Here is a 25,090-nt window from a genome sequence, read left to right on the forward strand (position 1 = left end):
ATGCGGATTGGCGCCACCACGCGACGTATCTACAATCTCCATATAACGGTAGGACTGCTACTTCCCGTCAACGGAACTCTACCATTCGATGCGCGTCGAGCACTGGCTGGTATTGACATCGCATTTGAAGAGGTGCAGCGCCGTGTCCAACATGGTGGATACATCAACTTTACGATGTCATACATTTGGGAAAATACGGGAGCAGAGTGTACACCGGCGATAGACTATGGTCCCGCTGCAGCAGCACATCTGTACCACGAGTACGATGTACGGCCCCGGGTGCAGCTGGGCGACGGAGCCAACAGCGCGGCTTGCAAAGGTGTGGAATCTCGCCGTTGTCTCCGGTGTTGCCACGGAACAGCAGCTCATCCAAAAGTCTGTATACTGGACCCTGACACGTGTCTCTTTTAATTCGGCATCCCTTTCTAGCTTTTTTATTCGAGTGTTTAAACATTTCAATTGGATGAAAGCGTCGGTTATTGTAGCAGATAATGTAATTTGGAAAATCATGGGTAACAGTGTCTTGAATGGTTTCGCCGAGCTTGATGGGTATGCTGTATACGGGGTGGACATTAACGAATCAGCTGAGCCCGACTATGATGAAATCCTCACGGAGGCAACTCAAGAAGCAAGAAGTAAGTATTTATATATGTGTTTATGCATATCTATTTATTACGATAAAAACGTATTCTTTAAAAGTCCCGAAAATTCACACAAAAACACATTAAAAATAAATTAATTAAATCCGCTCAGATGCAATAAATATTTGTTCATTTCTTGCGGTGAAATAAACTAGAGTCACGTGAAGGGTCATATAAATTATTGTTTAAGTGTCTCATTATCTGTATTATCTCACATACTTTAATTGATTACTTAAATCGCAATTTCACATTTCTCACAACTTGTGTGTGTGTGTAACACCCTGATTTCCAAACATTTAATTTTAGGCAGTTTCCTGTCAGAAAAAAACTGCCGCTTCTTGTTTGGTTTCCATGTTTTCTTAGTTATCGTCGTTATTTTTAGTTTCATTGCTATCGATAAAATGTATTGAGCCATTCAGTTTCGATAAATGTAATTATTCAAATTCCATTCTAACCACGAAATTGGTTCATTCTGTTTAGCTACATCCTAGTCCCAAATCGACAATCGTGATTGGACTATGACATAAATACATGTACGTATATTTCTAATTAAAGTCATGTGCACAATGCTTGATTTGTGGGCATACTGGCAGTAAAATGGCCACCAGTCGGCCGTATTGAATTGGCTCTTGAAACAAATGTATGTGAGTATGTGTGATATTATGTATGATTCGTTCGGTCATTTTGAGTCGGACTTTTGAAACCAAATGACCTGCATTAAGGTTCTATGATGTCAATGAGATCCCCAGAAACGCACGATTTTATGAGTTTTCAGCACAAAATGGCTGTCATTTGGCTATCTTGCATTGGATGATAAAAAGAATGCGAGTACATCGGTTCAGACATATCTGAGAATGGCAGACAATAAAGCGAAATGTTAATGCATGTCCAAGTATGAACAAAACCTGTCAAACATACGACTAAGATATGATTTCGAAATTCTAGAATTTCTCGATTTAATGAATTATTAGTCGTGAAATGGACGCCATTTGAATACTTTTATTTTGAAAACAAAACAAATGCACGTGTATATGTTTTCGAAGATGTAATATAAATGTGTGTAATGTAAACGTGATCAGTAAGGGCATGTTCGAGATAAAGGTGCATGGGTAAACGCGCATGGGTAAAATTATAATTTGGAGATTGAAGCATTATAAAATTATTACTTACTTATTATTAAATATTTTTTAGAAACATTGCGATGCGAGAGTGACACATGTGTCTTTGGTGTAGACCTCGATCACGTTACTAATAAAAATAATGGTAAAATAAATGTGTCGTATTCTATTCTGCGTTGTTATATAAGCAAGCACTGTGCAAGAAATATAATTAAATGACTGTATGACTATTTGCTGTTGTAGCTGGGTCAAATGAATTCTACGTTTGATTTTTCCTAAAAAAATCACTGGAACGAATGCGTGCTTCAACGTTCTCATAAAGTATTACGTGCGATGAAAGGCCGCGGCGTAATATCTAATATAACACCTGAGTTTTTTATCCATGAATATAAGGACCCCGTAATAAGCAAGTTGTTAACCAAATTAATCAGACTCTCACTGACGCAAAAGAAAATCGGCGTGTTTCACGGCCCACTAGCGAACACTGGTTTAATTTTTGAAAAAAAATATGTTTTTTATCTTGGCCTCCCTCCCCGAGTAAACAATTTAAAAAGAAATCAGGCAGCACTGTTGCTCCATTACATACACATTTTAGTCCCGCGGAAGCAATTCAGACACCTTTTCACAAATTGATTGTATGTCGTACAATTATTCGCAGCGTGGGTCCCGGCTAGGAAACGTAATGAATTGGATATCGATCAAAATTACACATCTGATAATTATAGTGCCTATAGCGATGTGCCAACTACAATAACTAACGTACGCTGTTACTGACCATTGAATACTGTATTTCCTGAATGAAAAGCTCTTAATAGTATCCTATTACTGGGGCTTGTATGTATAAAAACAGGGGGCATAGTGATTGAAAATCAATATTTACATGCACTTTAATGTAAACAAATAACTGTAACTGTGAAGTTTTAGGTTCAACATATTATACAGTTATGTAATTAATATGTGATGACCTTCACAAAACGCAAATAAACTCAGTGATTATATTGCTCTGTATTTGCACTATCTGAATAAAAACTTTGCACATGCAGTTCTTATCTCATTACGAAAGAGAGTCACGCGAGGGATTTTTGCCCCAAATATAAATAGTGCTCCATTCTCAACCGCTACGTCAACTGTGGACTTCACATTAGAGTCGATTGGGACAGCGACTGGGACAATATTTGAGGGTAAACCCAATCTCGTGGCCCAGTCTTTCTCAACAAGATCTCGGCACCATTTGAGAATATGGTCTAAACTGAAACGTCTGTACAATTCGATAATTTTAATTTATTACTGTTTGTTTTTATTATATCGTTTAAACTTTATACTGTATATTATTCCCTGAACGGATCTTACCGGCAACGTAATCGATAGGAAATCAAATAGGAAAAGTTGACGTAACCGCTCTCCCAATTTCTATAGTGTAGTTAAAATGTTTACACAAAAACGAGTCAGCGCATACAGTGCCCATTGCATAGTGCGTCAAAAAGCAAATACGTTCACAGCGTTTTAAATTGGTTATTTGGCATATTCAATCACATTTTAGTCAATACTTTCAGTACTATAACACTGCTATTAAGTATTATTTTTTATAGTTTGGTATACCAGGATTCCGACTTGGCTGGAAGCACTGATTGTGACGATAGATAACGCCAGTATTCCATAAAAAATATACGCAATTATTTTCGAACCTTTGAAGTCTGCTTTCTTTTCTTCATTTTAGTACATGTATTAAGACATTCACAAATTGAAATAAACATCGATTTGCTTTAATTAACAGTTCAGTGAATTCAATTTGATTTAGACAAGACAGCCAAATATGTAGCAGGTGCATATTTATTAGAGGCCGAGGTAAAGGAAACAATTTACATAACGAACGCACATTCTATGCTTTAGTAGAAAACTTCAATACGCAAATTGACTATAATAAAATGATTGTGTTCAGCTCAGTTAATTTAATTTGAATTGATTCAGATTTGGCGGCGTCTTAAATAGCAGGCTCCTATTTACAAGTTAAACAGCTGAAATATTGTAAAAAAATAATATATTTTAAAGGAAAGACATACTATGTATGACATATACTTATTAAGATTGACATTGTTACTGACAGAGTGCAGACATATTGTGTCTGTGAGCAGCATCACTCGGCAAGGTATGAAATAATGTCTTATATAACTGTAGATCTGGTTTATATTGCCACGGGAACGAATTTTTCAAAGCAATCATCCTCAACGCCAGATAACGCAAACAGGTTATGAAGCAGCTGCCCTGCCAAGGAATCAATGAAACAAGGAAAATATTAGATGATTCTTTTGATAGCGTGATTTTAGGGAACGACCCCCCATGTAGATTTGAGCGGTTTTTAAAGTAAGTTAGATTTGTAAACAGTGGGAAATTACTGGGATATATATAATTTTATATTGTTTAGCATCACCAATTTTTTTTTATACATTTATAAATTATTCTGGGAGTGATCAAATTCACCACGTTAAATAGAAACTATGTGAATGACTGTTTGTATTGATGTATTTGTCCGCATATATACATTGTTTGTTCCGCAATAAATATTGTTATATAAATATTGAATTTTATGAATGTATTCTGATTACACAGTGTCTGAGGTTAAAGTTTAGTTAATCTCACCATCACACAGCTATTCGTGAATATGCTTCATGTATTCTGAAAACATACATTTCTTTCAATTTATTTGAAAATTGCTGAATAGGTTGTAGTTTTTTGTCAAAAGTAAACCAAATTTAGTTCATTATCATGCTATATAAATCTCCAGCACCTGGTTCTGTATGCAAATTAGCTGTCACGTGATGAGAGCGAGTATTTATATTATGTTATGTGATTATATTCCCCAAACATTCACTACATTCTAGCCCCTCTGTAAATTGCTTCTCGCCAGATTTTGAAACAAATACAGCATACTTTTAACGAATTTGTCTAAAATAGTAAGCCAACACAACAATGTTTTCGGAAAACCAGTGTCAAATATAACAAATCGTCAGGAATCATGGGTAATTTATGGGGCCGCGCTGTTCATTATAATCGAAATTGTATTTCATATTCTTGTCTTGCTATATGACAACAACCTTTTGAGAGGTTAGTGTCAATCTCAAATTACGTGTTTGATATCTTCCTTTATTTTGTTAATGGATAATATAACCACAGGCTACGATGCTTTAGCTCCCGGTTGTCGTACAGATATTATAATCGGTTGATGTACATATACAGCTGTGGATATTTAACATTGCAATAACTCACCGTTCCCCTAGGGTATATCTTTGCAAAATGCAGTGGCTCCCATTATCCTGCCTCGACAATAAAGCAGATAGAAATAACAAGGCAACAAAGAGCTTTATTACTCTAATTTACAGGTATCGTGGGTCATGAAAGCTTGGGTCAATTATCTCTGTTTGGCAAAAACAAATATTATATTTCGGTTAAATACTTTAATCTGCAAATATATGAATGTGTTCCTGAAATGGGTTTGCTTTGTATAGAGATTACAACTTCCGTTTTCACTCCTTATATAACAGCGCTACTATTCTTGTAATGATAAGAACACAACTGTTAGGTGATTGGATATTTTCGATATTTGCTGTAGGCAATGCTCACCTTATTGGTATAAATAGTCAAATTAAAAAAAAAAACATTAGTCCATCCTTATTTCGTATCATGTTAATAATTACAATACTATATTGTTATTCTAGTTGTAATAATCGCTGCTTCCGGTGGTGCGGTCAGACAATTACTCATCAAGGCACAAGAACGTGGAATGACTAACGGCGACTACGCGTTTTTCAACATCTACCTCGTTTCCTACAAGTATTACGGTGAAAACACTTGGTATATGGATGATGAATACGATGATCTAGCGAGAGTGGCATACGAGGCACTATACACCGTGACGTTATTTGTACCATCCACCGAAGAGTACCGAGTGTTTGCAGAGGAAGTGAAACAGCGATCGATTGAGATGTTTAATTATGATTTCCAAGATAACGATGTAAGTTCGATTAAATGTCAGAATTCATAGGTGACCTGACAACGTTTTTTTTAATGATATAGTAGATAATTGTGTGAGTATTTTTAGTGGAATTAATTACGCTAGAGAATTCCGAGAAAGCCAACAGCAGAATATATCAAAGTGGGTTGAAAGAGGTGCCATGTGACGTCTATTGCTAATTTCATTTCTTGAGCATCCGAGTGATTGCGGCAAGTCCAAGGCCGCAGAAATCACATTTGTTCAGTAGTCTATGTAGTAGTAGTCTCCTGTTTTAAAAATGCTCAATCAAATATGTTTCAAGTTTGAAAAGTGAAACATGAAAAACGATGTCATGTCAACTGTGTAGTGACCTTTTGTTTCTTAAGCTCGAAATATGGGTCTTGAATGTATGTGATGTGACTGGTTTTGCACCTCGAACGTTTAAACCTGTATTATTTTTATTCTGTGGTGTATTTGGCGATATATGATTACATTTTATTGGCCACGCCGATAGTTTCTGAAAATAATGTACATGTATACGTTGAGTGTTATTTATTCTAGATGTTTTGATCTGTTATTGAAGATTTAATAATTCTTTTAATTAGTACTATATGTATCACCCTGCAAACAGCGTTATTTGTCTTCACTTGTATTTATTATGATTCAGTTCAACTACTACATCGGATCGTTCCACGACGCAGTACTTCTGTTTTCACTGGCCGTGAATGAAACTTTGTCAGATGGTGGAAATATCAAAGATGGTGTACAATTTTTTCATAGAATGTGGAACCGAACATTTCAAGGTGAGTAAATATTACATTTTATTACAGCAAAACTGTGAGAGTATTACAAATGGGCAAATAACCATGCAATACATCCCTCAACTCGGTAATAGTATAGGTATCTGATAATTTTCACAAATGCTCAACTCTCCACGCATGCGCTCACGCTCAACTATAAACGCGTGCGCAGTAGTAAATGTTTTGGAAAAAACACTTCCGTATCGACCAGCAATTAAACGTACATTCGAGGTCAGGGAAAACTTTATGCATACACTTCTCAAATTGTTTTCATTATATATTTCAATCGCATGGAATTGTGTTATATAATTTGAAAAAAAATAAATATGAATTTCATTGACTCGCCCTTACAACCTTACTTAATTATGTGATGTATATCGATCAAACAGACCTTCATGTCATCCAAAACTATAGATATATAAATGTGCTGCAAGCCAATATGTATGTTTTGAGACAGTATTACTATAGTAAGTATAGGCAATAGATTATAACGTTACGGCTCCAAACAGTGGAAAGGTTCTCTATAGACCTAATAATTTACAAATAATTATACCAAATGTATGTTCGGTAATAATGACGTCATGCGGAAATCGTTAATTTGACGATGTCGATTTTGCCGTGGGTGACAAAAATTCGAAATTAGACACCGATGTGATTGTGTTAAGATGTTGGTGTGAGCTAGTAATTAACCCTTTGGGAACCAATTAAAGTGTACCCATTGAGCAACGAATAAATGTCATGTTTATCTGGAAACTTCGAGTTCGAAGGGTGTTCTCCCTTGATTACTAAAGAGTATGAAATATCACACAACGACCGACAGAATTGTACCATTCTCCGATTTCACCGCGCCCTCTGAACCGATTTTTTAAACAACTCAAAATCTTTAAGCTTTACAAATTATTCCTTCTTTCTATCTATATTTATGACCTTACTCATGGAAAAACTCCACACACAATACTTACTTTGAGAGTATTTACTATTATACATCTGTCACTTTAACGCCATTAGTTACAGCGTGCCGTAATTTTGCGGTATTTTACGGGGTATTTTCATCTTACCATATTAGGAAATACGAATTCCAAATATGGAATTATTACGCGCGTAAGCATCTTCTAATAGTAAAAACAAACATGGCTGCCACCAGGGTTTGACCGGACTCCATACAATAAAGTTCGCTGATTCTGTTCTAAACTTTTTAGATTTTGGCATTCTCATGATGTATCCTTGGAAGGAAAAGATGTATAATAATAAGGTTATTACGAAGATACCTCAAAATATGCACTCAGACAGTACACTGTCTCATCGACTCGACCTCCGCTGCGCGTCGGTCGATACTGCCGCTGTACTGTCTTCGTACATACTTTGATGTTCGTAATAACCTTATTATTATACATCTTATTTATTTATTTACCTTCCATTATCAGATGTAATACTTTGTATTGTCCATTAGTTTAGAGCTATATACAAATTTTAGTTACCGGTACTAGTCAAAAGATCTGACTAGATTAGTGTTTGGGATATATTCAGATTGCTTTTATCCAAAGTTTTCTCTTTCCTTTGTTTTGTATTCGTGGTTATTTATTCTAATGACTACATCTTTCACTACTACTGATTTATTTCTCGTTAAATGATATTAATAAATTCGGATAATGAAGATTATTATTATTGATTATTTGGAGACGAACATATCGTTTAACATCCGGTGTTGAGTTAGAACGAGCAAGATAGTTAACATGGTCGTCCGTCTTATGGTATCTTTGTCACGATTTGGATCTATTCCCGTGGTGTGCGAAAGTCTATACAATACATTATAATAAATGCAATCAGTTAAAATGAAAATTTTTAGTTCCAGGCATTTCCGCCCAATTGTCAAAATATATAAACAAATTAATGTGTCTATACAGTATGATTGCGATAATCAAATGTTGCTAATGTCAAACTAAGATGCAATCCCGTCGGATTATATACATTTTGTCTATTTATATCGTATTTCTGTGAAATTAATAAATACGAGCTTTTAATCATATACCAATGGTTATCAGATATCATTGTCGTCTTATTGAGATGCATTGATGCTGCAACTCGATGCCAGTTAACGTGTTTATATATTCAATAAACTGTGATAACTCTATTCATCTGGGTCTTAAATTGAGTTAAATGTTTCGTTTGTATTTTAAATTGTCCAATACATTTGTATACACAGTGGCTGACCTTCCGAACTATGAACGTATATATGAGTTATATGATATGATATGATATGATATGATATGATATGATATGATATGATGAAACTTGTAGTAACAGAAACATTTTTTTATTCTATGAATGTTTCATTCTATTTGTTAATTTTCATTAGCTAAATAAGCTAAAAATCATGAATCTGTAGTGCTTTTATAATTACTGTGTTTTTTATTAGAGTAACATTACGTTATTAAGTTATGTTTTTTTTCACAACTTACATCAAGTTAAGTTTCAATGATCATAATGACATTTCCACGAACACTGTAACGTAGTATTCTCATAACGTCGGCAGTACCGTTTATGTGGTAACCTTGTTCTTTTACCATATATGTCGTATGAACTACATACTTTCTATTTCAGGTTGCCATGGCAACAATATATCGTGTCTAAATTATATTTTAAATGATTGATCAACACAAACGCAGAATTTTGAGCAGATTTCATTGACGCGAAACTCGTATTACTAAAACTATAGCAAATCGACTGACTTACTATATGGTTTCTTTACGCCGCAGTGGTCAATTTTTGGTGTGTCTACAATATAAGTGATTTATAAGCGTACACGAGATTCAGCACTCCTTAAAAGCATTGCACTGCAACAAAATTAGTAATATTTGGCATACTAACATAGAATTTGATTTCCTCAACTGTAAACGGGCACGTTTCCTTAGTGATTATCTACGTTCAGTGAAAACAATGCGTTCCTAATATACTGAGTGCACGTGGTTGCAATGGCAGGTTACTTAAGACTGTAATGAACATGGAAATGCAGTAAGATTTGCATAATTAAAAAAACTATATACCATTTCATAAAAAAAGAATTGCACAAAACATTGCTTTCAAAGGTATCTGCGACTGATATATTTTACAAAGACGTTGTAAGATAACGTTGTCATAGCAACATCACTTCAATTGGTTGGCTTTTTTTGTCACATTATGCAACAGGTATACCAAAGGTAACATTATAATCAATGTATTAAGCGAACACTGATATTAGCCATATATTTATTAAAACATCACGTCAAAAGAAACATAGTGCCATCATAGTCAGCAAACTAAAGTCAATTGTCATTGTTGTCATCATTCAAGACCATTTCATTTGTATGTTTTTATGTTTGAATAACTTACTTTATTTCAGGGTTACGTCTGAATTCATTTTCAGAATGTAATTGAATAAGATTTCCCATGATCCGTACAAGACCCGAAGCTCTCACGAAGTCTGTATAAGGGATTAGTGAGAGGTTTTCCACAAATTATACAAAGTGGAAATGCAGCTTTTTGTTGAGAAGTGATGATTAGTAAAAAAAACCCATCAATAAACGAAAATATTGGGAAATTCCATCCGATTTCAAAAAATACATTCCAGTGTCGATTTCGTCTTTCAATAGGTGTGCTCGGTGATATTGTCATGGATGCAAATGGAGACCGCCATTCCGATTTCTCTTTCTTAGATATGAATGAGAATGGACAATTCGTGGTGAAATCTTATTTTCTCTTTTTCTTATTTTTAATTTGTAGGTTAAACATTAAAACAATTAATAGAGAAATTGCACAGAATTTATGTGCAAATACAATCGATTATAGAATAACGTGAGTGATTAATGGACCTATTAAATGAAGGGAAATTGTGTTGCTCATGCGCGCTAATGGTGCCACGTGACCGTCTCGTTCGAATTGATTGGATTAAATTTGACCTAAAAGTAGAAGCCTACTCATATTTTTGTCAATGTTCGTTGGTTTCAGTGGCTGAATAATTCATCGTTTGTCGATTCATGTACACGCCATACGCTGCGTTGTTTGTTGCGCCTATCTTAAAGGGCGGTGGTCGTCGCGCCGCGTCCTGTTTGATATGGGACTCATAGCGATGTACACAACGCGTGTAAAACACATTGTTTGTTTACATGGAATTCGAACACGCGCTGCGCGACGACTATCGCCCTCTAACTATGACCAACGTCTTGCGCAAGATGTTTTAGAAAGCGTGTAAAATTAAAAACTGCCGCTGAAATTCGACATGGCGGTAAACAATAAATTCGAGAGCAGTATTGATTACTTGTACAATGTGTACATGCGCGTATATGCTATTCTTTCTTTGATACAAGTTCAATGTGTATTTTTTCCTAAATTAATATTTTTAAAATTCATATTTTCTGTATAGGTCATTGCTACTTATTTCGGCGCATATGGAGCGTTCAATTTTGTACCTGGTAAATCGATACGATGGCCAGCGGGGTCTTTGGGGCCTCCGGCGGACGAACCGTATTGTGGATTCTATGGCGAGAAACCTGAATGCAATGGTAAGATACGTCTGATATTCTACTGAGTCGATTATTACTTTCCATTTTTCTTGACATGTTAATCACATTCCATGTTAATGCAAATAAAATGCAAATATTAAATATTATTATACGCCTGTCACCGTAACGCCATAAGTTACAGCGGGGGTATTTTCATTCTACCATATTAGGAAATGCGAATTTCCAATATGGAATGATTACGCGTCCTCCAATAATAAAAACAAACATGGCTGCCACCAGAGTTTGACCGCTGATTCCACACAAAGATGTTCGCTGATTCTGTTCTAAACATTTTGTATTTCGGCATTCCCACGATATATCCTTGAAAAGAAAAGATGTATAATAATAAGGTTATTACGAGCCTAGCTCAAAATATTCAATCAGACTGTACACCGTCGCGATTACCTCCGCTGCGCGTCGGTCGACACTCTCGCTGTAGTCTTCGTGCATACTTTAAGGTATCCTCGTAATAACCTCATATTATTATACATCTCTCACCGTAACACCATAAGTTACAGCGTGCCGTAATTTTGCGGTAGTAGGTACAGGGTATTTTCATTTTACCATATTAGGAAATACGAATTCCAAATATGGAATGATCACGCGCGTAAGCGTCCTCCAATAATAAAAACAAATATCGCTGCCACCAGAATTTGGCCGGACTTCACACATAAAAAAATGGATTTCGGCATTCCACTGGTGTATCCTTGGAAGATAAAGATGTAAAATAATAATAAGCTTATTACGAAAATACCTCAAAGTATGCTCTCAGACAATACTTCGCTGCGCGTCGGTCGATACTCCGGCTATACTGTCTTCGTGCATACTTTGAGCTATTCTCGTAATAACCTCATAATATTTCATAGGTGCATAGGACGGTGATTATCGTTTTAGTGTGCGTTTTAAATCTAGTATGTAAACAATGTATTACAAACGTTGTTCGCGGTATTTTTTTACATTTTTAGAAAGCCGCGTAATATGTTTTTAACTATTGTTCATCTTTGTAGATTCCTTCCCATTGTCTGGAATCATTGGACTTTCAATTGGTGGCATTATACTAATTGTAATGGGTACTATCGCGTTTCTGATGTACAGGCAAGTACGCGTTCAGATCACGATCTTCAGTACGCCATTTAGCGACGACGACCTTCTATTGAATAAATGAGCATAAACAAAATAATCGCTCTGTTGGCGTCCGAGTATAAAGAAAATGCTTTTCTTTTAGAGATGTTCTTATTAACCAATGACAACAAAACAATCATCTTCGTATTTTTGAATTGCTTTCTCTACGCCCGTCTGCGCCATTATGACGTTGCAATAGCGCTTCGTCGCTAGATGGCGTGTCCTAATGATGCATGACGGTATATGACGACATATTGTATATACTAAACAATCGTATATGTAATTAACGTAGACGATACAGATTAGAAAAGGAGTTGTCAGAGATGACTTGGAAGATAAAATGGGAAGATGTTATACTTGCTAGAGGAGATAAAGGCCACTCCACATCTAAGCTGTCTTTGATGGTGATTATATTACATTCATTTCTCACGTAGTATCCAAATAACACCGTAGTAGTTTTTGGTTACCGACCACATTTATCAGTCGATCACACTGCCGTTTATGATAGCAATATAAGTCGATAGCAGTGCTTAGCATTTGCTTGAAGAATAAACGACAACAATAGTTGCATATTTTCTACATTATTTCCAGCTTCGTGAATATATATATATATATTTTTTTTAACGTAAATTTTCGATAATTGTAAAAATAATATATTTCTATTAAGTATAGGAAACACCGCGGCATAGAGGGGTGTTGTGAGGGCGTAGGATAACACATTTTTTCATCAAGAAATCATTATCTAAATATTGCCACGTAGACGTGCTGTCAATCATTTTGTCTACGTATAATACGTCAAAGAACATATACGTGTACAATTACGTTTTTATACTATAATTGCATTTCATCGTGCGGAACGAACTTCACAATTAAAAGAATGCCTAGTTCACATGTCGTATGTCACAGTTTAATTGATTTTCGTTAAAATAAATCTACTTCAACTAATCATAATATTCCAGAAAATATTCGGACAACCCTCTTTGATATATTTTGTCTAGTGTATTGAAATAAATATACTGTGCATTGCGTATTTCGCCATTCATCTTTTAAGCCGGCGAATGTTATTTCATTTCACAATAGCGTCTCATATTTCACAACTAGCTCACTAAATTCGCTTTAAATACACTCTGATCCCTCGTCAAATCACATACGATGTTTTTAGAATCACTCGCTCTAATCCATGTGTACATATATGTAGTAAGTAGCGTCTTCGCGATAAGCAATAAGTGCACCCACTTTACATTTCTATCAAGCTTAAGTCATGTGTATTTCCTCCATTCATCTGTACATTAATAGGACTATATGTACACTACGTCGACATTTTAGTCACTTGTATACGTTTTAAAACTACAGCAAAGAACAACATAATGTCTGTGTTATGCACGTAGTTATTAGGCGATACGCGTCTGAAATGTACACGCCCACACTGTTATCACCAATGCACGTTCCTGTTCGTGAGTGATTTTCTATTCGTTCTGTGCGAGCTTCAAAACGCATTAGTATTCCCAGTTGAAGATTTGGTTAGTAAGTATTCTTCAATAAAAAATAGCTATCGCAACAAAAACAATGGAACAGTGTGGTTTGTAGTCAAAAGTAGTAATATTTTACTGCATATAAACTGATGAAAATGTAAATAGTTAATATATTGTTTGTCTCTGCACACTACTTACTGTTTTATTTATTTTACTTTAGCGGCCACAGTCACGTGCATCCAGTGACGGTACAGTCCAACATGGGCAAGTGTTCACGACAGTTGCAACGTATAAGGTATATGATAATTGCGTCATTTAGTATTCTTCCATCTGATCTCAAGGTTGACAAATGTTCAATAAACATGTATATAATTTATATACCCTGGGAGTTTTAAAATGGCGCACTTCCGGTATATGGGCAGCGCATATCATGGCATATATTGCATATATTGCTATGGATAGGTACTTACGTTGCCGATTAAGCTATACATTGTGTATAACGTTTGTAAAAACATATTTTGTTACATTCAGGGAATTGTTGTGGCTGTCAAGCATATAAATACGGATAAGATTGACCTATCCCGAAGACTTCTTCTAGAGTTAAAACATGTAAGTTCAAAAAAACCTAAAACACAATGGGTGCCGATATCTTGTTGAGAACGAGTAAGGCCATGAGACTTGTGTTTCTCTCACCTGACGAGACCTCGGCGGCCATTTTCGTCTTAAATCTGTTCACATCACTGTCTATAGATTGGTACATTCTTTCTTTCTTTGGCCATATTCAGCTCTGACATTGGTTTGATTCCCGTCCGAAATTATACAACCTTGGCAATAGTTAGCATATGTTCCCGTGAGGTCATTTCGCAACAAAGTCGGGAAATGCAAGTTTTGAATATTATAATGTTATTTTCTCAGATGCGAGATCTCCACCACAGTAATATCACAAGCTTTGTTGGCGCATGTGTGGACACCCCAAATATTTGTATATTGATGGAGTACTGTTCTAAAGGTAGTTTACAGGTAATATTAACCCATTCTTTTTGCACTTACTGTTTTGCTGATTTTATGTCATCTACGGCCGAGAACAAAACAGTGTGACTTCGTTTTGTATGTGTTAACTATGGAGTCGCTTGTCTCGCACGCGCAGAAATAGATGTCGATGTTAATGGAAGTGCTATCTGTTACAGTTATAAAGCGTGTGAATTCAAGAAAACGCTCATATCGAAATGAGACATGTTGGTAATCAACAACATAAACACATTATTGATAACTCCTAGGTTACACGCATCCACAGACCCACAGCGTGCATGCAATTTACATGCTATGCGTTCCTCTGCTGTAGGCAGAACAAAGACAATACACTGCCATAATACTTGTTCTCTATACAAATACCCACAGGATATTCTTCAAAACGATGCCATAAAGTTGGACTGGGTTTTCAGATCGTCACTCGTACAAAACATAGTTTCGGTTAGTAAAATAAATACAAATAAGATTCAATGAAACGTTTCACTATGTGTCATGGGATAAATAATGCGTCATCATCGGTTCAATGTAGCGTTTTGGGAAAATGAGAAAACGTACTTTTTCCAAAATCTCTGTTTGTATTATAATATATTATATATATATTTATCGTTGTCCAAAATGTTTTGTGCGCGACGCATTTGGTGCCTTATTTTCAGTTTATTTTTAAAAAACCTAGTTGCGAATAAACATTTCACCTTACAGACACATAGTTTGAGTGGCGACCAAAGGCAGTGTAGTTGCTTAGTTTCGTTGTTTCTGTGAGATCGTCTACCATTTTTTCCCAGAATGACTCAAAAATTTGTTTGTCGGCGGTCAAATACGAAGTAATCGTTTATTGAGTTTTTAGTCCTCGTTCGGACGAAGTCCGAAAACGGGTACTTATAATTCGGTCTCCGTCCGTGCGTCTGTGCGTCCGTGCGTCTGTGCGTCCGTCCGGAGTCATATCTCAGAATCCCTTGGACAGATTCCGTTCATTCTTTGCATGCGCCTAGTAGTTTATGTGAGACATATGCACATGCAGTGGTTTAGCGATTCGATTCAAAATGGCCGACTGGCAGCCATCATGGTTTTTGAAAATGTTGTATTTTGGACATGCTTTGTCAGTTTTCATTCAAATTTAGTACATAGATCATAGATCATACATATAAGGATACATGTCCCCGACCATCCGTGAGTTCCTGAGTCTGTCCGTCCGTCCGTGTGTCCGTCCCTCCGTGCGTCAGTCTGTCCAGAGTCATATATCAGAATCATGTGGACCGATTCCGTTCATTCTTTGCATGTGCCTAGTACCTTATGTGGGACATATGCACATGCAGTGGTTTAGCGATTTGATTCAAAATAGCCGACTGGCAGCCATATTGTGTTTTGAAAATGTTGTATTTTGGACATGCTTTGTCAGTTGTCACTCAAACTTGGAACATAGATTATACATGTTGGGATACATATCCATGGCGATTTATTTCGCAATTGGATCAAAGATCGTCGACTGGCAGGCATCTTGTTTCTTTTTTTATGCCGTATCTTGGACGTGCTCTGTCAGTTTTCATTCATATTTGGCACATACATCATATATATCAGTGTGTTTCATAATCAGATCAAAGATGGCCAAATAACGGCTGTTTTCATTTTTCGCCATATTACTACTACAAGGAACACGTGTTTTGATGTAAATAAACAATCTGTTGTATACCCCACTTGGAATTCAAGTTTCAAGGACACGCTCGCGACAACCCTCCGCTTTAATATGACGAGCACAAAGAGAACTTTCAAAAATTTAACTTGGACTGTGTCATTTTCAATGACTTCTTGAGGAAACTGATTGTTAACTATCGTTACTATTGGAAATGTAATATTTCAATACTTTTCTCCGCGCTAACAATGCACGAATTACACTATCCATCCATCGATTTCAAAAAGTATTAACTTGTAAAGTAACTGCGACAAAATTAAAAACAAGCGAGCGAGCAACGGCAAATTTCGCAAAAAACTCAGTACATTCTGGATAGGTTTACTGGAACTCTAGTAACCAAATGTTCCAAGCAATTATCAACACGAAATGTACACGTTCATACTTCATATATATTACCATAGTTACATGCTTAGTAACTGATGAAGAATTTCATAATCACAATTAAACTATCGACACTCGTTTTTTCTCCTACCGCAACCTTAATATATTTTATAATCAAAACGTATTCATGTTGTTATAACCGTGCTGATCGATAGTTTCCGTATTACAGTACATGATATAATCTTTTTGCAATCTTATTACAGGGTCTGCAGTATATACACGGCAGCATTGTGCGTTGTCATGGTAGATTGAAATCGTCCAATTGTGTGGTTGACAGCCGATTTGTGTTGAAATTAACCGATTTTGGTTTAGAGAAATTCAGAAAAGAGGAGGTGGAAGCGGAGAAAACGCATGCATGTTATACAAGTGAGTGTAAGAAGTGTTATCACATGTAAATACAGGTAGCATTCATATTACATTTTGCAGACTTAGTATAATCTCGTAAGTTGATGCCTCCTAATTTAGAAAGGATTAGAAATTTCGCCTTTGACTATATTTTTTTCAAAATTGGTTCTTCACAATTATTAAGCACGGTAGCTCCGCGTTCAATTCGATGGACGTGCTGACGCCCTATGATAATAAAAAAATCTATAACGGGCGAGTTTGCATAAACGCTCGGCTATGTTCGGCTATGTTCGGCTGTTCTCAAACAACTTCTTAGCGTTTCTTGCGACTACCGTATTTGTTGCATTTTATATATAATAACACATACTACTACTTCATCAGTCAAAAGGTGCAAAAGAAATATATTCAATAATAATACAACTTTAAGACATACGAATTTCAAATACGGAATGATTACGCGGCATTTCTAAGAAGGCCGACATGTTTGAAAACGAACTCGAAAATCATAGCGAGGATTTAGACTCCAAACTGTAGCATTTAGAACACAATATTAATGAGAGTATTCCGAGATTACTGCAAAATTTACACTAAGAGACGTACATGGTCGCATCGACTAGTGACGTACTTACTTATTGTATATTTCGTGGCAGTGACCTCATCACTTATAGAGTATATTTCGTATCAGTCACCTGCTTTGTCTATTTCATGTTCAATGATATCAGAAATGTTGTGGTGTAGTCCAGAGATCCTTCGTCAAAATGACTCGCAGCAAGATTCACAGAAAGGCGATGTTTATAGCTTTGGTATCATATTGCAAGAAATTGTTTTGAGGACAGAACCGTTTGAAAATCCAGATAGTGACCAGACATTGACACCCCAAGGTAAACACGATTTAGGTGATTTTCCGTTCAACTGCGAGATCTCGTGAGATGCATGAAAGACGCGTGTCGAACGTCTGCCGCAAAAATCGAACGATTTTATTTTGAACACGGATTTCTTTATTTCGTAGCTCACATCGACCGGCCGATCTTCGACAGAGGAATATTACTTTCGAATACCCTCACTTAGTAATCGAAATTGCCTATCATCAAATGTGTACAGCACATTATTAAGCATGGAAATGTCCCCCAAAATACTTTCGCGTTTGTCGAATCCTACGCGATATTTGACGCCACTACGACGCTATAACCTTTGTTTGTCCTGTTTTTACGTTCGATTTCACGTATAACGCGTGATTCTCGCAGTGAGCGGAAAATGGTCTATTTATCAAATACGCCTAGATGTGACGTCAGTTTGTTTATATTTTGAAATATGCATAAAATGTGGGGACAAATTTAAAAACGATAAACACAACAAAAATAAAGATGATTCGCGACAACTATGTTCGATCCGACCCCGTCAAGTACACGGTTCGCGACGCCTGCTTTGTTTTTTCATCACGTGTTTAACTCCCCCCGACAACATTTCTATGATACGCGCCCCCTAGTGATGAAAAAGACTATCACAGATAACAAAAAATGGACGTTATAAACGGCAATCATTGCTTCACTAGAGGGCGCGAATTATGCTAACAGTGTAATTAGGCTGGTGATAAGAATTACGTGATTTGTATTCACTACATGCATCATATATTTGATTTGATTTTTTACACGCTTTCTTTTTTTTTTTTCCAAAACCAGAAATAATTGCAAAAGTTACCAAATGCGAGGAACCTGTATTCAGACCTCAAATCCCGGACGGTGCTTGCCCGGCGGAAATATACACATTGATGCAGAGATGTTGGTCTGAACTTCCAGAAGACAGACCCGATGTCCCTGCTCTGAAACACACGATGTCAAAAATTAACAAGTAAGAAATATTTAACTGTCAAATAACTGTCAAATTGTTATATTTCTGGGCATTATTATTGCATTAGTTGCTCAGTATAACATTTTATTATATTATTTCTATAATGTATTATTTTCGGGCATTGGTCTATTTGTGTTGACAATGATATGTTATGCGGTACCAAACTTTTTGCTGAATTCTTCATGACTGTTGTATTCAAGTTCTGCATTACAATTTGTTGATTGCCTAATGTACATATTGGCTGATTAAAACACAAACTGAATTTAAAGTTGAAGTCAACACGCGTATGTAATTCGGGTTGTCAGCATTTCTCCTCATCATCATGTCCATTACTTACACCCCGTAAGTAATGGAAATTGCCATTAACATAGATCTATGAACGAGGCCCATTATTACTGAATGTATGTACATATGTACTTGCCCTTAGCTGAGAGAATGTAGTATATCGATTTTGACAGCAGTTTTAATCTATTTAGAGGTCGCGTTGACACAAATGTATGGACCCGGAACGCCAAACACGCTTAGGATTCGTGGCAATAAATATCTGTGCCTGGAAAAACAAACAAAATCACATCGACTGATTACACTGACGTTATGCGCTATGGATTTTAAAACGCATTCACACAAAGTGACGAGTCACGTAATTTGCAGTCCTACCTGTGATATTTCGCCCGCAAGTGATTATTGTGGAATCGAAACATATAAATGACATGAATATGCGGAAGTATAATTTTGATACACACAGCGCCTGAGATCATGCAAGACACCTATGACGCATTGGCGTTGGTCAATGCGTTGTCGAAAACAAAATCATTGATTATATTTATTTTATTTTTTAAAACAGGGGAGCATCATCCGGCAATTTCGTGGAAATCTTGTTAAAACGAATGGAGCAATATGCAAGTAACTTAGAAAGCCTTGTGGACGAAAGAACGCAGGCATTTTTGGACGAAAAGAGAAAATCAGACGAGTTACTCTATCAAGTTTTACCAAGATATGGCACGAATATTCAGAGGCTATTCAGAGAATATTCCACTAAACAAGGTTGAATAAACTGTTATTTATAATTACGGGCTTTAGTTGGTATAAGTATTGGGTAAACCCTGAGTTTGGGAACTCGTCTAGGATCATACTCTGATCCGCGCGCGATTTAAAGCGACAGGAACGCAGGCTGAGATGTTTTACGGATGGTAGAATTGTATAGAATTGTATAGAATTGAGTTTCTTCGAGCTTTTATCGACTTAAAATCTTCCAACAAACACCATCTACACATTTTGCGAAAGTTCCGTGTTATTGGGATGCATAGTACGAATCCCATCAACAGTACAATCAATCAATGTTCGTTGTTGCTGCGAAAATGGCACTGTGTGCATATATTTCTAAATTGGAATCCATAAAATCGTTATTCGCGAATGTTCATGGAATTACTTTTCGGGATATGTTTTCATTTTGTTTTATAGAATTTGTGAATGACCAACTTATTATATTCTTCACATTCACATTCTGTAATTGATATAGTCTGAAATCAAATGACTGCCATCGAGTGTCTATGTTGATTCAGTGAATACCTGTCATTCATGACGCTCATTATATCAGCCGTAATTCAACACCAATTGTGGTAGTACTGCTGATTTTAATCGGGTTATTCCTTTGATGTTTCTTCGATGGTGATATATATCTACACGTCCTAAAACATGTTTGGCATTAAACTTCTAGTAGCCATTCCGAGAGAGTATGACCAGGCTCGGAATCTGGGCATTTGAAATACACAAGGTCTTGTAATAAAACATTGTGATTGGAACAGAAGATCTAGTTATATTATATCGTGGTAATTTTTTTATATTACCAGGCCTGTAGCTGAACAACTTAAAAAGGGACAGAGTGTACGACCTGAAGCTTTTGAAAGCGTCACGATATATTTTAGTGATATCGTTGGTTTCACCTCAATTTCCGCAGCCAGCAGTCCATTAGAGGTAAAATTGATAAGCTATTCGTGATATGTGTTATCGCTGCATTTAAAATATTAGAGAAATAATTATTATTTGGCGTCAGTGGAAGTTACTGTAGTAAAATGTGTCGGGCATGCATCATGCTCCAAATTGTTTTCCAACATATTTGTTCGATTGTACTTTTTTCCTGCAATAGTTTATCGCAAAAAATCGTATTAAAGGATTAGTCTCCTGTTACATATCTGATGAATACGAACGAGATCCTTATTAGTAGCTGTAGTAAACAAAAAAAAAAGTTTTCAGCATGTGATATGGTCTGCGATTACCGAGTGGTTTAAAATAGTGTCCAAGAGAGACATTAAATAGAATCGAAATAATCGTGATAGCATTTCATGATAGTTCACGTACATGGAATACAACGATAATAACTTAAAGTAATGTGATTTATTTCATAATAACCAGTATCGTACTAATCCTCTTCCGGTTTCTGTTGATTTCCGGTTGATTTTTTTTTTCTGAAATCCGGAAAATATTCTTGAAATTTGTGTCATATTAGTTTAATTTAAGCAATTGAGAAGAGTTTGATAGTAACGGGTATCATTGCTCTTACCCGATAATAGGTTTCAGCGGCGGGGGCGTGCCCACAACTTCGTTATTCATATACATATATCTCACAGTTTAATGGGGTAATAACATCACTGTCAAAGCTTAATTGCAGTAAATTGTATTCCCTGGCAATACAAGGATATTGACCTTAAAAAAGTTGTGTTCACCGCCCTAATTTTTTATAAAATGATTGATGTAATGGATAGGGGTCATTTTATAATTATTGTAAATGCCTTTATGCATATATTCCTATAGTAGAGGTATTAAGCAATATTTCAAATTTTAGACTTTTTATTGTAATTATGAATAGACTTCTAAATTCTTAATCTGTCTCTGTGCACATAACTGAGAATTATTCTACTGAACTAAAGTGATGAATTAGTTATATCCGACTAAACATAAACACTGTTGGCTTTAAAGTTTGTAATAGCAGCGTTGTGATGAGCGTGACGTCATTCTAATTATATTCCTTATTCAGGTTGTTGATTTGTTTAATGATTTGTATACGTGCTTTGACGCAATAATCGAACACTACGACGTTTACAAGGTGAGTTCGATTATTTGTGAATTGATACTCGATGACCGCAATTATAAAGATTACCACGCTTCATTAACCTTCGAAGATGTTACTCGATCTCTGACACAGGAACAAGATTTTTTTTATTTGTTTTGTTTATGAATGACCTTCCTCTTGGCATTCGCTCTTCAAGAATATTTACGTATGCCAATTTGTAGCCAACACGCCCTTTCCACCTTAGATCATTAATTGGCAGCATGTGTGTATAATGTTACTCTGGAAAGTGATATACTTTGAAACTCAGGATGAAATTTAATAAAATGCGGGTAACTTACACAATCTTCGGGACATGTTCCATGAAAGGTAATTAACAGTTTTTTTCCGGGAAATTCGAGAAAAAAAATGAAATGGATATACTTCTCATGCATTCGAAACAAAAGTTATAAATGTCCCCGTTCTTTAAGTTAAGGTGTGGACTTGCTTGCAGTCTGTTGCGATTCCAATGACAAATTCTTGAAAAATAAATATAAATTGCGTAAACGAGGGGTGAACGCGAAAATTATGTGACAGCGAAATCCCAACAGACTTTCCATCAGTGTAAGCGCCCTCACATTATCGGCCAGATTTGGGCTTGTAAATTTGCATATACGTCTTACGGTGGGTGGAGCAGCCGAGCCACGGATCATAACAATAAACCGGACGTGCCCGTGTTTACTTGTCTCGCGCTATGTTTTCATTAAACTCGCCATATCGCCTGTAGTCGATACAAAACGGAGCCATTTCGAAAGTCAGTGATTCTCCACTGCCTGTAGGCGCAGACACGAAAACGTCTCGGCCATCTGAGTAGGCCTCCACGACCTCTCGCTGATATCGACGAAGGCTTTGGTATCCTAATACTTTTAAGGCTCGCTCCAAACATTCTCCTGATAACATTCCACGTTTTTTTGAAATTCAATTTAAAATAAAATGGCATATGCGATTCGGATAAGATAAAGTAGGTACAATTTTCGGGATATAAGTTTATCCAAGAAAGTGTGCATGGTTTCCGGGGTCTCGGTTGATATGCCTGTCTTCTGATTGGTTGAAACATATTAGACATGTCAATCATTACAAGCTCGATTCTGGTCGGCAATGTGAGGGCGCTTACACTGATGGCAAGTCTGTTGGGATTTCGCGGTCACATGACTTTCGCGTTCACCCCTAGCTTACGCAATTTATATTTATTTTTCAAGAATTTTGCATCGGAATCGCAACAGAATGCAAGCAAGTCTAGTTAAGGTGTAGTTTTAGTATCTTCGTTCACACTGGAGGCATTTCACGGCAACATTGCGCGAATAATACCTCCTTCGGAATCCTATTACCGAACCTACACTATCTGGTGTAACTTACTGATTACAGGTGGAGACGATAGAGGACGCGTACATGGTAGTGTCGGGTCTCCCTATTCCGAATGGTAAGCAGCATGCATGCCAAATTGCCCGGATGTCGTTGGCTCTTCTAAAGTCTGTGTCAGATTTCCGAATCAGGCACAAGCCTGATGAACAAATAAAGCTTCGAGTTGGGGTACACACGGGTGAGTAGCAATTTTGAACTTTACTGCATGTTTACAATTCAATTACACTACTTAAAACGTTGATACATCGTAAAACTTTGTTTTATCCTTGTGCATGTAGTTTATTTTTTTCAATTCACCAACAATAGGGTCTTGTGTGGCTGGCGTTGTTGGTCTCAAGATGCCAATATACTGTCTTTTTGGTGATACCGTCAACACGGCATCGCGGATGGAATCGAACGGAGCAGGTTAGTTCATCTGTGAGTCATACTAGGGCAACTAGTATATGCTGATCATTTTTTGTTTTATGTTTATGGAGGGTGCTGATCGAATAGAGTATATACTTTGATTTTATTGTGATCTCACTGGGCTGAAAAAGTTATTAATGTGAATTCAATATTGGTAATCTTTGAATAAATCCATTGAAGGGTGATAGTCGTTGTGCCACGCATGCGCGAAATGTGAGACTCATATGAACCTTGACGTGGCGCAATGAGTACAAACTGAGACGTTACTAATCTTTAACGATGTAATTTCTTTGGTGATTGGAAGATATTGAAGGAGTCACCGGTGGTAATTAGTGCATGTGGCGCCCGGTTCAAAACTCGTACTCGCGTTTTTCCTTTAGAATATCGCATAGGATTGTAGGAAAATCAATGTTTATCAACACAAATGTCGCACCCACATGCGCGGTGCGACGGCCACCGTCCTTTAAGTTTGAAATGTGGTAATGTTTTCTATTTTATACACAATGGGACGTTTTCTCCCATAATTAGTTTCTCATATGCTCAGTAGATTTGAACAAAAATCTCACTTTATTTATATATTTCGAAATTATACATATACGGACATATAAAGATGAAACACGACTCGCAACTCGAGAGAACCGCCTCGCCACCATGACTGTGAGCAGACACGCTGCCTGATACGCCACGCGCACATTCCCCAAAGCTTGATCTAACGTGTATTGCATGCTCACTTACAATATTATAATTTATTACAGCGCTGAAAATCCACATAAGTTCATCTACAAAATCTGTCTTAGACACGTTTGGCACTTTTCACTTGGACTTGAGAGGTGACGTAGAAATGAAGGTAAAAGCGTTTATCATTCCATCTGGTGTATATTTTCAACATTTTGTTTGCTGGCGGACTGCATCTAAAAACAAACAAACTGATTAGGAAGAACTCGTTTTATTCAAATACAATTTAAACAAATATTTATACTCTTATCTTTGCCTAATTAGTGCGCAGATTTTGTCATCCCGCCCTCTATGACACGCACCTGTAACGTAGAGGGCGTAAGCCGTTCATGACATCACGCCCATCTACGCCAAATAGATGACACAGAAAAGCTTCGTCGCCGCCGATTTTAAAGATCTCCATTTTTTTTCCTGCAGGGTAAAGGCATCCAAACCCCATTTTGGCTCATTGGTGAGGCGGAAGAAAACTATGAGAGATTGCAATAAGTAGCCGACTTTACTAAAATAGAAAAT

At 36.5% G+C, this 25,090-nt stretch overlaps 1 pseudogene; it reads left to right on the forward strand.

Moving 5' to 3' along the window:
- Positions 1-25,090, forward strand: LOC146729620 (atrial natriuretic peptide receptor 1-like; annotated as a pseudogene).

Source organism: Saccoglossus kowalevskii, chromosome 21, assembly GCF_978046115.1.
Source record: "Saccoglossus kowalevskii chromosome 21, keSacKowa6.1, whole genome shotgun sequence".
In the NCBI taxonomy this organism is placed as follows: Eukaryota; Metazoa; Hemichordata; class Enteropneusta; family Harrimaniidae; genus Saccoglossus; species Saccoglossus kowalevskii.